General features: G+C 49.4%; 1 protein-coding gene across 1 annotated transcript in view; it reads right to left on the bottom strand.

Annotated features, from left to right (window-relative positions):
- Positions 1–16,481, bottom strand: part of pgm2l1 (phosphoglucomutase 2-like 1) — a 223,921-nt gene that overhangs the window by 63,919 nt on the left and 143,521 nt on the right. The window lies entirely within an intron of this gene.

The raw sequence follows: 16,481 nt of genomic DNA, 5'->3' as shown, positions 1-16,481 counted from the left end.
AATCAACAATGGCCTTCATTACTGAGACTAGCTTTTAATTCCAGATTTATGAATTCAATTTAAATGCTACCAGCTGCTGTGGTGGGATTTGAACCCTTTCCTCAAATCAATAATCTGGGCCACTGGATTCCTAGTGAGATTACTGCTACACTATTAATTGAAGTGGGCCAACAAATTACTCAGTTAGAAGATTGCAATTGTCTCTTTAATGCCCCTAGTATTTCCTGCGGACCTGTGGATACTCTGGCCAAGTTGTAAAGCAGTAATAATTGGCGCACTGCCTAGCAGTCTGTTGGACTTGCATCAAGTGGTTCTGAGTGCGTTCAGAGTCTTTGAGCTTGGATCTCTCTTGCAAATTATGAAAGCTTCAATTTTAATTCACTTGGCTTTAATTAGGAGTGCCATCACAAGTGATGTAACTAGGGGCATGCATGAAGGGATCGAAAGGGCCACACGTCCATCAGCAAAGAAAACGACTCCACTGAAAATAAAGGCTAGGCTGGTAAGCACTGACTGTAATGAACAGTTGGAGAGATGGGTGGAACACCACCTTGAGTTGTACTTCATTGAGAACGCGGTCATCTAGGAAGCTCTAAACATCATAGAAAGCCAGCTTGTCATGGCAGAGCTGAATATCAAACCCACAGTGGAGAAAATTAGCAAGCTATTGGCTTGCTTGTCATGGGCATAGCTGCCACATGAATTCAAATATGGGAAACCGGGGATGGGAACATATGCAAGGAGTCAGAGAAAGCGGGAGCAGGGACAAAAGCAAAAGGAAGAAAAGTGAATAAGAAAAGTGATAGGTGGAGAAACCAAGGACAAAATTCAAACAGGGCAGTAGAGAAAAATATTGGGAGCAAGACAAGCATTGTGAAAAGGACAAACTTAAACGCTCTGTGCCTTAATGCACAGAGCATTTGCAATAAAGTGGATGAACTAATCGTGCAGATAGATATAAATGGATCTGATATAATTGGGATTACGGAGACATGGCCACAGGGATGGGAACTGAATGTCCCAGGGTACTCAGTATTTCGGAAGGACAGGCATAAAAGAAAAGGTGGTGGCGTGTCACTGCTGGTTAAAGAGGAAATTAACACAATAGTGAGAAGGGATATTAGCTCTGACAATGTGGAATCTGTATGGGTAGAGTTGACAAATACCAAGGGACAAAAAACATTAGTGAGTGTCATATATAGACCACTAAACTGCAGTGGTGAGGTTGGGAATGGCATTGAACAAGAAATTAGAGATGCATGTAATAAGGGAATATCGGTGATCATGGGTGATTTTAATCTTCACATAGATTGGGCAAATCAAATTAGCCACAATGCCGTAGAGGAGGAATTCCAGGAGTGTATACGGGATAGTTTTCTTAACCAATATGTGGAGGAACCAACTAGAGAGCAGACCATCTTAGACTGGGTACTGTGTAATGAGAAGGGAATCATTGCCAATCTGGCTGCACGAGACCCCTTGGGGATGAGCGACCATAGCATGATAGAATTTTTTATCAAGATGGAGAGTGAAGTAGTTGATTCGGAGAGTAGGGAGCTGAATCTTAATAAAGGGAACTATGAGGATATGAGGTGTGAGTTGGCCTTGATAGATTGGGGAGAGTTACTTAAAGGTATGACAGTGGATAGGCAATGGTAAACATTCAAGGAACGCATGGAGGAACTACAGCAACTATTCATTCCTGTCTGGCACAAAAGCAAAGGGGGCCAATCCATGGCTTACAAAGGAAATTAGAAATAGTATCTGATACAAGGAAGAAGCATACAGATTAGCCAAGAAAAATAATAGGTCTGAGGATTGGGAGCAGTTTAGAATTCAGCAAAGAAGGACAAAGGGATTGATTAACAAGGGGAAAGTACAGTATGAAAGGAAGCTTGCAGGGACCATAAAGACTGACACTAAGAGTTTCTACAGATATGTGAAATGAAATGAAATGAAATTAAAATCGCTTATTGTCACAAGTAGGCTTCAAATGAAGTTACTGTGAAAAGCCCCTAGTCGCCACATTCCGGCGCCTGTTCGGGGAGGCTGTTACGGGAATTGAACCGTGCTGCTGGCCTGCCTTGGTCTGCTTTAAAAGCCAGCAATTTAGCCCTGTGCTAAACAGCCCCTAGAGAAAGAGATTGGGAAAGAGAAATATAGGCCCACTGCAGACAGAAACAGGGGAATGCATAATAAGGGACAAAGAAATGGCTGAGCAATTGAATACATACTTGGTTCTGTCTTCACAAATGAGGACACAAATCAGATCCCAGAAATGTTGGAGAATGAAAGGTTTCATGAGAGGGAAGAACTGAGGGAGATCAACATTAGTAGAGAAATGGTGCTAGGAAAACTGATGGATTGAAGGTGGATAAATCCCCAGGGCCTGAGAACCTGCATCCCAGAATGCTTCAGGAGGCGGCTCTGGAAATAGTGGATGCATTGGTGGTCATCTTCCGGGATTCTATAGACTCTGGAACTGTCCCTGCAGATTGGAAGGTAGCTCACGTCACTCCGATATTCAAAAAGGGAGGTAGCGAGAAAGCAGGGAATTATAGACCAGTAAGCCTAACATGGGTAGAGGGGAAAATGCTTGAATCCATTATCAAGGACTTTTAGAAAGCAAAAGCAGGATCAGTCAGAGTCAGCATGGATTTATGAAGGGAAAATCATGCTTGACAAATTTGTTTGAATTCTTTGAAGAGGTAACCAGTACAGTCGACAAGGGGGAGCCAGTCGATATGGGATATTTGGACTTTCATAAGGCGTTTGACAAAGTCCTGCATAAGAGATTATTATGCAAAATTAAAGCGCATGGGATTGGTGGAAATGTATTGCGGTGGATAGAAAACTGGTTGGCGGAGAGAAAACAAAGAGTAGGGATTAATGTGTCCTTTTCAAATTGGCAGGCAGTAACCAGTGGGGTACCACAGGGATCGGTGCTGGGACCCCAGCTATTCACAGTATATACTAATGATTTGGATGAGGGAACAAAATGTAACATCTCAAAGTTTGCAGACGATACCAAATTAGGTGGGAGGGTGAAGTGTGACGAGAATGCAGGGATCCTACAGCAAGATCTGGACAGGTTCGGCGAGTGAGCAAACCAATGGCAGATGCAGTATAATTTGGATAAGTGTGAGGTTATTCATTTTGGAAGCAAAAACAGGAAGGCACCTTACTACCTGAATGGTTGTAAATTGGGAGAGGGGAGTGTGCAGCGGGACCTGGGTGTCCTTGTGCACCATTCGTTGAAGGTAAGCATGCAGATGCAGCAGGCGGTAAAGAAGGCTAATGGTAAGTTGGCCTTCATTGCAAGAGGTTGAGTATAGAAGCTGGGATGTGTTGCTGCAATTGTACAGGGCCTTGGTGAGGCCACACCTGGAGTATTGTGTGCAGTTTTGGACTCCCTATCTGAAGAAGGATGTTCTTGCTCTCGAGGGAGTGCAGCGAAGGTTTAGCAGACTGATTCCAGGGATGGCGGGACTGTCATACGAGGAGAGATTGACGAGGTTGGGATTGTTCTCGCTGGAGTTCAGAAGAATGAGGGAGGATCTCATAGAGACTTATAAAATTCTAACAGGGCTAGACAGGGTAGATACAGGGAAGATGTTACCAATGATGGGTGTGTCCAGAACCAGGGGTCACAGCCTGAGGATTCAGGGTAAACAATTTCGGACAGAGATGAGGAGACATTTCTTCACACAAAGAGTGGTGAGCCTGTGGAATTCATTACCACAGGAAGTAGTTGATGCTAAAACTCTGAATATATTCAAGAGGCGGCTGGATATAGCACTTGGGGAGAATGGGATCAAAGGCTATGGGGAGAAAGCAGGATTAGGCTATTGAGTTGGATGATCAGCCATGATCGTGATAAATGGCGGAGCAGACTCGAAGGGCCAAGAGGCCTCCTCCTGCTCCTATCTTCTATGTATCTATGTCCCTGCTGACTCTGCGCAGAATTATCTGTCTGTGCTGGGCGGCACGGTGGCACGGTGGTTAGCACTCCTGCCTCACAGCGCCAGGGACCCAGATTCAATTCCAGCCTCGGGTCACAGTCTGTGTGGAGTTTTCACTTTCTCCCCATGTCCGCGTGGGTTTCCTCCGGGTGCTCCGGTTTCCTCCCACTGTCCAAAGATGTGCAGGTTAGGTGGATTGGGCATGCTAAATTGTCCCTTAGTGTCCACAGGTTAGGTCGGATTATGGGATATGGTGGAGTCTTGGACAAAGTTTTGACAAAGGCTCAACTGGACTTGAAACGTTCGCTCTTTTCTCTCCTTACAGATGCTGCCACACCTGCTGAGATTTTCCAGCATTTTCTCTTTTGGTTTCAGATTCCAGCATCCGCAGTAATTTGCTTTTATCTTAAAGTAGGGTGCTCTTTCAAATAGTCGGTGCAGACCCGATGGGCCGAGTGGCCTCCTTCTGCACTGTAAATTCTATAATCTATCAGTCTATAAAGATCCACCACCATTTTCTAAGGGAAAATAGGACAAGCAATAGATGTCTGTCTTTCCAGCAATGCACACATCCCAAAAATGAAAACCATGAAACTGAAAGTAACTTTTGAAACAGTTTGGTGTGGACAGAATGACAATGAAAACAAACAGTCCAGTAGTTCAGTTTAAATGCCATGATGTTCAGTGGTCACCCTCATGATTTTTTCTTTGGCCTCACTCTCCAGTGTAGGGAATGCAGGGAATGAGGGAGAATGATACATCCCATAATACTTACAATACCAGCTAAGGAAATATCATTATTCTATCATTTTTCTCCATTTTGAGATTTTTGTTGGGCTTTTGAAAATTACAGCGGAGGCTCTTCAGGTGGTCGCATATTTGGTGGTTCCCGCTCGAGGTGCAATTTTTTGGTCCTTCCCCACCGAAGGTGTTTGATGGCAAAAGGTGCATGAGCACTGAGGGAATGCATACTCATCTGGTGGGACTGGTTTATGGCCCATCAGATGAAGAGTGTAGCAAGAAAGAGCTAGCAGCGTGATCAAGTGATTAATAGAGGTGCGAACCAGGAGAAGATGGCGGAGAGTGGGGTGGGGGAGGTGGGGGCAGCTCTGCCCTTCCAGTGGCCTACAGAGCAACTGGTGGAATTCCTCAACAGCAAGTTCCAGCAGCAAAGGAAGGAGGCCTTAGGAGGACCTGGCCATGGTGGTGGAGCCGTTTAGGGTGTCGACTGAGGATCGATTGACCTCGCTGGAGGCGGAGGCAGGGATGGTGATGAGCAGTCAGAAAAGGCTGGAGGATATCGAGAACTGCTCCAGGAGGGGGGATTCCTGAGGGCACTGAAGGTACGCAGGCCGCCAAGTATGTCAGACATGCTGGAGAAACTGATGGGGAGGGGGCCTTTGACCGTCCTCTCGAGGTGGACTGAGCACACAGGATGCTGAGGAATCACCAAGGACGATGGTGGTGAGGCTGTATCATTTTCTCGGCTTGGAGAAGATTTTGCAGAGGGCGAAGCGACAAAGATGTGCACATGGGAGGAAAACAAGCTGCGTATCTATCAAGATCTGGGAGCGGAGTTGGCCAAGCGGAGGGTTGGGTATAACCAGATCAAGGCGGTCCTCTACAAGAAGGGGGTGAAGTTTGCGGTCCTGTACCCCACTTGTCTGTGGGTTGCGCACCAGAAGCGAGAGCTTTATTTTGACTCGCCGGAGGAGGCAAAGGGCTTTATGAAAGACTATGGACTGGGAGGACCATTGGGACATTGAACTTTGGAGTGGTGTTTTGTATCGAGTGTGGGCACATTATTCAGGTGGAATGGTGAAGGTTACGACGGGGATGGGGGGGGCGGTGAGGTTGAGGATTGAGTGTGCCTTTTGTTTTTTCTTGCATGTTTGTTGTTTGGAGGGGTAGAGGTTGAAGGGCAAATTGGGGGCAATGAGGACTAGTTAGAAGCCCCTGGCGGGGTCACCATGCTAGCTGGCTGGGTTAGTTAATGGGAGTGAAATGGGTTGAGTTTTTTGTTTGGTTATGGGGAGGGATGCTGACGTGGATGGAGTTTGTGTGGCGCAGCTGGTTAAGGAGGGATTGCAGCGGACATCTTGGGGCGGGCCGGGAAAGGACTGGGGGGGTGCTGGCTAAAGGGTTATGGCTGACCAGCAGGGAAGAGGGGTAGGGGCAAGGAGTCCCCCCCCCCCCCCCCCGATCTGGTTGGTTTCATGGAATGTACAGGGGTTGAATGGGCCAGTTAGATGGTCTTGTGTTTTCGCACACTTAAGATTTTGAAGGCGGACGTTGTGTTCCTTCAGGAGACGCACCTAAAGCTTGGGGATTAGACGAGTGTTATAACCTGCCTGCTTACCATTGGCTGGGGACTAATGACAATCCCACAATCCTGTGGGAGTATGAGCTTCCCCAATGAGGGGGGCGGAGCAATCATTAGCAGACTCCCTGTATAAATAAAGCTGGCCAGTTTGGCACCAGCAGGAAGGAGTGAGCAGCAAGCGAAGTTGCTGCTGCTGCTGCTGCATGTATATGTTATTGTAAATAAATGTTATTTCTTTGTATCGTTAAAACACGTGCTGGATTCTTCGTGGCCCTCACAAAACTGGAGACGAGGTTTAAAGTGAATAGCTGTCTACACTGCTGAAGCCACCTCCCTGGATTTTTGTTGGATACAGGTTGGAAGTTGTTTTCTATTATACCATGCCTCTGTTTGGACTTTTGGATGTTTTTGATGCTGCGCTGGAAAGCTGGAACCAGTACGCACAATGGATGCGTTACTATTTCCGGGAATATTTACTATTCACCGAAAACGAGCGCCAGGTGGTCATATTGCTCACCACCTGCGGCCCGCATACGTTTGGGGTGATTAGGAGCCTTACGTACCCAGCTGCGCCGGACACCAAAACGTTTGATGAACTTGTGAATTTAGTGGGGCAACATTTTAACCCAACCCCGTCCAAGATAGTCCAACGTTACCGGTTTAATACCGCTGAGAGGACCCCCAGGAGACTCCCTTGCCGACTTTCTATCCAGGCTATGCAGGATTGTGGAGTACTGTGACTATGGTGAGACCTTGTCAGAAATGTTACATGACCGTTTGGTTTGCGGTATTAACAATGCGGCCACCCAGAGAAAGTTGTTAGCTGAGCCAACATTGACTTTTCGACAGGCCATTCAAATAGTATTGTCCAGAGAGAGTACAGAACGAGGAGTGCTGGAGCTACAGGGAATGGAGGTGCATGCCTTGGGGTGCAACCCTTTCCGTCCGAAAACGTCCCCCCGCACTCCTGCGGTACCTTGGGCGAAGCGACGTCCGGATCAACGCCAGTGGACGTCGGACATTCCTCCCCGAAGGGAGCCTTCTCCAGAACCTATGGATGAGGAGCCATGTCTATGTCAGACTTGTAGGGCGCCGACCCGGTCGCGGACGCCGGTCCTGGGGGCGCCAGAGGTGCCGTCGTTCCGACCGAAACTGGGACCAGCCCAGGGGCCATACCTTGCATGTGGATGAACCTGCGGCGACTACTCCTGAGGACGTGGAGACGGAGGACGACTGCCTGCAGCTTCTTTGTGTGGCAGCTCCCCCTGTGGCCCCCATTAAGTACGGGTCAATGGTCACCCGCTTGAGATGGAGTTGGAAACTGGTGCACCGGTCTCCGTGATCGCCCAGAGGACATTCGACCGCATCAAGCAGGGTATACAGACCCTTACATTAACCGACACACAGGCCAGGTTGGCCACCTACACGGGGGAACCATTGGACATTGCAGGAACTACGATGACCCCTGTTGTTTATGGACGCCAGGAGGGGTGTTTCCCACTTATTGTGGTGCGCGGCCATGGGCCCAGCCTGTTGGGTCGGGACTGGTTGCGCCATTTGTGGTTGCAGTGGCAGCACATCCTCCAAACAGTTTCTGGAGGGTTGACTGAGGTGCTAGGATGATACCCAGATGTATTCCAGCCCGGTTTGGGGAAAATAAAAGGGGCCGTAACCCGTATCCAAGTCGAACCAGGAGCCACGCCGCGCTATTTCCGGGCGCGCCCATGCCTTACGCCTTGCTCTAGAAGGTAGAAGGGGAGCTCACTCGTTTGGAGACTTTGGGTAATATCAGACCCATCCGTTTCGCTGACTGGGCAGCAATTGTACCTGTAATATAGACCAGATGCCACAGTTCGCTTGTGCGGCGACTATAAACTTACAGTGAATACGGCTTCCGACTTGACCGATATCCAATGCCTCGCATAAAGGATCTCTACGCTAAGCTTGCAGGTGGACTCTCGTTCACAAAATTAGATATGAGTCACACCTACCTACAGTTGGAGCTGGACCCTGCCTCCCGACCATAGATTATCATAGAATTTACAGTGCAGAAGGAGGCCATCCGGCCCATCGAGTCTGCACCGGCCCCTGGAAAGAGCACCCCACCCACGGTCAACACCGCCACCCTATCCCCATAACCCCACCCAACACTAAGGGCAATTTTGGAAACTAAGGGCAATTTATCATGGCCAATCCACCTAACCTGCACATCTTTGGACTGTGGGAGGAAACCGGAGCACCCGGAGGAAACCCACGCACACACGGGGAGGATGTGCAGACTCCGCACAGACAGTGACCCAAGCCGGAATCGAACCTGGGACCCTGGAGCTGTGAAGCAATTGTGCTATCCACAAGGCTACCGTGCTTCCCATATGTAACGGTTAATACAAACTGGGGCCTGTATGAATATACACGTTTGCCCTTTGGAGTATCCTCTACTTGTGCTATTTTTCAACGCGTTATGGAGGGCATTTTGAGGTTTACCGCGTGTCGCTGTCTACTTAGATGACATTTTGATCATAGGGACGTCGGAGCAGGAACATTTGGAAAATCTGGAGGCTGTCCTTCGACGTTTTCGGAGGCTGGAGTCCCTTTACGTCGCACAAAGTGCGTCTTTCAGGCGAAGGAAGTAGTCTACCTGGGTTATCGGGTGGACCACGAATGTTTGCACCCCGTCGCAGAGAAGGTGCGCGCGATTCAACAGACCCCCGCCCCGACTGACACTTCGCATCTTCGTTCTTTTCTCGGCCTCGTAAACTATTACAGGAAGTTCCGCCCCAATCTGGCAACTACGCTGGCCCCGTTGCACCTTCTGCTAAAGAAAAATCACACCTGGGTTTGGGGTCAGCCGCAAGAAACCGCTTTCCGGCGGGTAAAGCAACAATTGTCGTTGTCTGGGTTACTAACCCACTATGATCCTGGAAAGCCTTTGCTCGTCACATGTGATGCATCCCCGTATGGTATTGGGGCCGTCCTGTCCCACAAGATGGAGAACGGGGCCGAGCGGCCGATAGCTTTCGCCTCCCGCACATTGACTGCAGCGGAAAATAAGTACGCGCAGATCGAGAAGGAGGGCCTGGCGGTGGTCTTTGCGGTGAAACGTTTCCACCAGTACGTGTATGGCCGCCACTTCACTGTCGTGACTGATCATAAGCCTCTGCTGGGGCTTTTCAGAGAGGATAAGCCAATACCGCCCATTGCTTCTGCACGGATCCAGCGCTGGGCTTTGTTGCTCGCTGCATACGAGTATTCTCTGGAGCACAAACCAGGTACGCAGATAGCAAATGCCGACGCACTGAGCCGATTGCCTTTATCGACCGGCCCCATGTCGACCCCCACGACCGATGAGGTGGTTGCAACCCTAAATTTTATGGACACCTTGCCTGTCATGGCGTCACAGATCCGTGAGTGGACCCAGACGGAGCCAGTCCTGTCAAAGGTTCGGCACATAGTCCTGTATGGTGGGCAGCACAGACAGCTCCCAGGCGAGTTGCGGGCATTTTCCTCAAAGCTGTCAGAATTCAGCGTGGAAGACGGCATCCTCTTGTGGGGTATGCATGTGATTGTCCCGGAAAAAGGCCAGGAGCTGATACTAACAGACTTGCACAATGGGCATCCAGGTGTGACCAAAATGAAAATGTTGGCCCGGAGTTATGTCTGGTGGCCAGGCCTCGACACAGGCATTGAGAAGGTGGCCCAAAACTGCTCCATTTGCCAGGAGCATCAGAAGCTTCCACCGGCCGTGCCCCGACATCACTGGGAATGGCCAGGGCGGCCTTGGGCGCGCTTGCATGCGTATTTCGCCAGCCCTTTTCAAGGATCCATGTTCCTTCTATTAATCGACGCCCAGTCTAAATGGCTAGAGGTGCATATGATGCTAGGCACAACGTCCTGCGCAACAATTGAGAAGATGCGTTTGTCTTTTAGCACGCATGGCCTCCCCGAGGTGCTGGTCACGGATAACGGCACTCCATTCACCAGTGAGGAGTTTGCGAGGTTCATGAAGATGAACGGCATACGCCATATCCGCACTGCCCCTTACCACCCGGCTTCAAATGGGTTGGCGGAGCGCGCAGTGCAGACATTCAAAAGAGGCCTAAAGAAGCAGTCTTCCGGGTCAAAGGACACGAGACTGGCTCGCCTTTTGTTTTCGTATAGGATCACCCCCCATAGGGTGACTGGGGTAGCTCCCGCAGAATTCCTAATGGGCCGGAGACTTCGCACCCGCCATAGCATGGTTTTCCCGGACATTGGTGCAAAAGTACGCTGCACACAAGAACTGCAAGGACATGGTTTTTCTCTGCATCGGCCGATTTGGCAGTTTGTGCCCGGTGACCCAGTGTTCGTTCGGAATTTTGCTGGTGGTGCCCAGTGGGATCCTGGAGTAATCTTTCGCCAAATGGGCCCTATATCTTACCAGGTGCAAGCCCAGGGTCGGCTCCAGCGCAACATGTAGACCACGTTCGGTCCAGAAGACTATCCCTTCCAAAGATTTCCCGCCCCCGGAACTCATTTCTACAGCCAGAGACCAGTGACAATGGAAAGTAGTCCTCACAATCTTCCTCTGGTGTCTCACTCAAAGCCTGCGCAGGTCGTTACAGAACCGCGTGGAGATAGAGACGGCGAGATGACGGAGGCAGCAGACTCTGACTCCGAGATGGAGACACAGGACGCATCAGAGGGGGAATCCCCAGGCCCACGGGCCGTGGATGTATCACCGTTACGCCGTTCATCACGGAAGCGCCGGTCTCCGTCTCGTTACACGCCGCCCGATCCAGCGCCTCATGCAAATGGTGTTCGGCCTGCGGCAAAACTAGTCCAAAGCCCTCCTTCGCCAGGGTCTTCGGTTGATTCCTTGGACTTTGGGGGAGAGGGATGTTATAACCTGCCTGCTTACCATTGGCTGGGGACTAATGACAATCCTGTGGGAGTATGAGCTTCCCCAATGAGGGGGGCGGAGAAATCATTAGCAGACACCCTGTATAAATAAAGCTGGCCAATTTGGAACCAGCAGGAAGGAGTGAGCAGCAAGCAAAGTTGCTGCTGCTGTTGTGTATATATATGTTACTGTAAATAAATGTTATTTCTTTGCATCGTTAAAACTTGTGCTGGATTCTTCGTGGCCCTCACAAAAACGAGGCTGAGGGATGAGGCAGGTGTTCCAATCGAGGTTGTACATGGAAACGAATGGAGTGGCGGTGCTAGCCAACAAGAAGTGGCCTTCGAGGTTGGCAGTCTTGTAGCTGACCCTGGGGGCAGTTACGTGAGGGTTAGTGGGAAGCTGGAGGGGACACCTGTGGTTCTGGTGAACGTTTATGCCCAAATTGGGACGTGGATTTCGTAAGGCAGCTATTGGGGACGATTCCGGTTCTGGACACGCACCGGCTGATAATGGGGTGCGATTTTAACATGGTTCAGGATCCAAGACTGGGTCGGTCGAGTCCCAGGTCTTAGAAGGTTTCGGCGTGGCGAGGTAGTTGAGGGGTTCATGGACTGTATGTGGGGCTGGAGCTATGGAGGTTAGGGAGGACGAAGCAAAGGAGTTCTCGTATTTTTCGCATGTGCACAGGGGTAGCCGATTGGAGTATTCAGTATTTGTGCTCTTGGACTGTGCGCCCCATTGGGTCGATTTGTGGGTGGTACAAGATCGGCTGGCGTGGCCCAGTGGCCGCAGAGGAGGTTAGATGCAGGTTTGTTGGTGGATGAAGGGGTGTGCGAGAGGGTGAGGATAGCTATCCGAGGTTATGTGGAGCTGAATGACATGGGGGAGGTCATGGCCTCCACACCTTGGCAGGCACTTAAGGCGGTAGTTAGGGGTGAATTTACCTCGATTCAGGCGCACAGAGAGCAGGTGGAGCGAGACTGGTGGATGAGATTTTGAGGGTGGATCAGGGGTATTCGCTTGCGCCACAGGAGGGGCTACAATAGGAGAGGCAGAGGCTCCAGATGGAGTTTAAATTGGTGTCTACAGGGAAGACGGTAGGGCAATTGCGGAAGGCCAGAGGGGCAGTGTATGAGTATGGGGTAAAAGCGAGCAGAATGTTGGCGCACCAACTGAGGAAGCAGGCAGCGACGAGGGAAATCGGAGAGGTGAGAGGTGAGGCAGGTACGGTGGTGTCGGATCCAGAAGAGATGGATGGGGCGTTTGAGGCTTTCTACAGAGGGTTGTCTGAGTCGGAGCCTCTGCCTGGCAAGGAAGGCAGTGGGAGGTTCTTGGATGGGTTGGTGTTTCCAAGGGTGGAGGAGGAGAAGGTGCAGGGGCAGTGGGCCCGATTGGGCTGAGGGAGATGATGGATTGCGTAGGCTTGATGCAGGTGGGGAAGGCCTGGGGCCGGAGGTGTCCAGCCAAGATCCACAAGAACTATGGTGCAGAGCTCTGGCATCTGCTAGTGGGGATGTAAAATAAATCGAGGGGAAGGGGAGAGCTCGCCTCAGATTGTCGTAGATGTCCACTTCACCGATTTTAAAGAAAGATAAGGACCCAGAACAGTGTGGGTCATATCACAGAATTTACTGTGCAGAAGGAGGCCATTCGGCCCGTCGAGTCTGCACTGGCCCTTGGAAAGAGCACCCTACTTAAGCCCACACCTCCACCCTATCCCCGTAACCCAATAACCCCACCTAACCTTTTTGACACTAAGGGTCAGAGGCTAGGAATTCTGTGGCGAGTAACTCACCACCTGACTCCCAAAGCCTGTCCACAATTTACAAGGTACAAGTCAGGAGTGTAATGGAATACTCTCCCCTTGATTGCATGAGTGCAGCTCCAACAACACTCAAGAAGCTCAACACTCAAAGAAAGTAGCCAGCTCTCCTTGCACCATCGCAAACATTCACTCTCTCCACCACCAGTGTACAGTGGCAGCACTGTAGCAACTCACCAAAACTCCTTTGACAGCATCTTCAAAACCCACGACCACTACCACGGCAGACAAGAGCAGAAGATGCGTGGAAACACGACTAACTGCAAAGTCCCCATCAAACTACACACCATCCTCACTTGGAAATATATCGCCGTTCCTTCACTGTCACTGGGTGAAAAACTTGCTGGAGGCAGATTCAATGCAGGCTTGCAGAGACATGACAGGCCAAGAAGCCTTATCTGTGACCAACCATTCTGTGATTCCATATGATAATATAGATGGGGCTTTGCTGTCTTTTGATGAATGCCAATGAAACACAGGAAAGGAGAGAGATATTATAATTTCTCCTGAGACTTAGGTAGTTTTGATTGTGTGGGACAATAGTAAAATGTGAGACAGTAAGTTGACAGCTTGTTTTAAATCTTTTCCTGATTTTTATATTCACTGAAGTTAATCAGGAACAGGGAAAATGTAAAACCAGAGCTGTCGATTCACTACCATTTGTTTGCCACTTTTGCTCAAAGTCAAAATCTGCACCAGTGTATAAAAATGTTCAAGGAAACAGTAATTCCACATGCACAAGGCTAAACCTAATGCAGCTGAAAGTGGTGCACAGAGCACACCTAACCAGAACCCGAATGATCAGGTTCTTTTATTATTATAGAATTCAGTGCAGAAGGAGGCCATTCGGCCCATCGAGTCTGCACCAGCTCTTGGAAAGAGCACTCCACTTAAGCCTACGCCTCCACCCCATCCCCGCAACCCACCTAACCTTTTTTGGACACTAAGGGCAATTTATCATGGCCAATCCACCTAACCTGCACATCTTTGGACTGTGGGAGGAAACCGGAGCACCCGGAGGAAACCCACACAGACACAGGGAGAACGTGCAGACTCCATACGGACAGTGACCCAGCGGGGAATCGAACCTGGGACCCTGGAGCTGCGAAGCAACAGTGCTAACCACTGTGCTACCATGCTGCCCTTTTTCGGTTAAGCAACTTTTTAATTACTTGTCTTAAAATCTCCCATCCATGTCAATTTTTTTATTTGTTCATGGGACGTGGGTGTCGCTGGCTGGGGCCAAGCATTTATTGCCCATCCCTAATTGCCCTTGAGGGGCAGTTAAGAGTCAACCACGTTGCTGTGGGTCAGGAGTCACATGTAGGCCAGACCGGGTAAGGACGGCAAATTTCCTTCCCTGAAGGACATCAGTGAACCAGATGGGTTTTCCCGCCAATCGACAATGGTTTCATGATCATCATTAGACTTTTAATTCCAGATATTTTATTGAGTTTTAAATTCCATCACCTGCCCTGTCGTTGTGGGATTCGAACCTGGGTTCCCAGATCGTTATCCTGGGTCTCTGGATTATTAGTCCCCCTCTCTGAGGTGGAGGACAAATGTGAAAAGTGCCAGGGTGGCCCGGCCAACCACACCCACATGTCTGGCCATGCTCCAGATTTGTTGGGTTCTGACAGCATTCTTTGAGAACAACGATGAGTGAGAGTACAGGAGGGAGATACAGAACCTATTGGCATTGTGTAATGACAACAATCTGTTATGGGCGAGGCGTTTTCAGAACCCCAAAATGTATCATGGAGGTCAACCAACCTCTCCCTTTAATGTATTGTTTGCTTCTAGCACACGGCTTGGTCCCTAGGTGTGGGATTACAATTATGGACACGTGGGTTTTTAAACACAAAACAATGTTTATTCCATTAACTCAACTTAACATCTTAAATAAACATTGGATCTCTTAACACCCCTTACTTCAAAGATAACTCCAAAAATATTGCAACAGTAAATAATTCCTCAATGTTCCTTCAAACTTCCAAGAGACTTAATACCTTTAAACAGAATCACATCAGGTTAAAGGCTTTACTATTATGAGTTTAAATCACCCAAATGATCCAGAGATAGTCTTTCATGGCAGAGATCCAGCTCACTGCAAAACACAAACCCAGCTCTTTTCAAACTGCAGCTCTCTGGAAACACACAGACACACACAAGCTCTTTTTCAAACTGAAACTAAAAACTGCAAAATGGCTGATCTAAAGCCCAGCTCCACCCACTCTCTGACATCACTGTTTTCTTAAAGGTACATTGCTTAAACATCCATGTCTTAAAGGTACTCTCGCATGACAAATCTTTCCCTCCACATCAGCAAAACTAAGGAGCTGGTCATTGACTTCAGGAAGCAAAGTATTGTACACGCCACCGTCTGCATCAATGGGGCGAGGTGGAGATGGTTGACAGCTTCAAATTCCTAGGTGTGTTCATCACCAACAATCTGTCCTGGTCCACCCATGTCAACACCACGACCAAGAAAGCACAACAGCGCCTATACTTCCTCAGGAAACTAAGGGCATTCGACATGTCCACATTTGACTCTTACCAATTTTTACAGATGCACCACAGAAAGCATCCTATCGGGCTGCATCACAGCTTGGTATGGCAACTGCTCGGCCCAAGACCGTAAGAAATTACAGAGTTGTGAACAAGCCCAGTCCATCATGAAAACCCACCTCCCATCCACCCCTTTGGGAAAGCGGGCAGCATAATCAAAGACCCCTCCCACCCGGGATATTTTCTCTTCCATCGGGCAGGAGATACAAAAGCTTGAGAACACACACTAACAGGTTCAAAATCAGCTGTTCTCCGCTGTTACCGGACACCTGAGTGACCCTTTTATGGACTGAACCGATCTTTTCACACTGTACGCAGAACAATACTTTTCACTGTACTTCGGGACACGTGACAATAAATCAAATCCGAATCTCCAAGGTTGTGAGGATGAGGGTGGAGCCAAGCCCAAAGTGGCGGTCTTCGGGGTATCAGACCAGCCAGAACTCCTCCTGGGGAGGGGGCCGACACCCGTGCCTCACTAATCGCCCAGCGAAGAATCCTACTCGGCTGGCAATCAGCGGCACCGCCCAAAGCTGCAGACTGGCTGGCCGACCTGTCGGAATTTCTCCAACTGGAGAAAATCAAATTCGCCATCCCGGCGTCGGAAGAGGGGTTCCACAAGATGTGGAAGCCATTCACCAACTTGTTCCAGGACCTGTTTGTGGCCAACAGCCAATAGAGCGAGGGGGAGGGGGTGACCACCTCGAAACACAAGGGGCACAGCTGTAGGGGGATAGACTCAAAGGCAAAAGGAAGACCAGAGCTAGTAGCAACAAGTGGAGATGTACAAGCCAGGGCCAACAACAGGCAGGGCAGGAGAGGCAGACCAACCAAATAAGGCCCACAGTCACCGAAGGAAGACGAAACAGCCTTGTAAATATGTATAGTGAGCCTCGCCTGTTCGTACTTTGGTTGACTTTTTAA

The sequence above is a fragment of the Scyliorhinus torazame genome, chromosome 15 (assembly GCF_047496885.1).
Source record: "Scyliorhinus torazame isolate Kashiwa2021f chromosome 15, sScyTor2.1, whole genome shotgun sequence".
Taxonomy (NCBI): Eukaryota; Metazoa; Chordata; class Chondrichthyes; order Carcharhiniformes; family Scyliorhinidae; genus Scyliorhinus; species Scyliorhinus torazame.
Note: the sequence above shows the minus strand (reverse complement) of the source record. Positions and strands in the feature narration are given on the sequence as shown.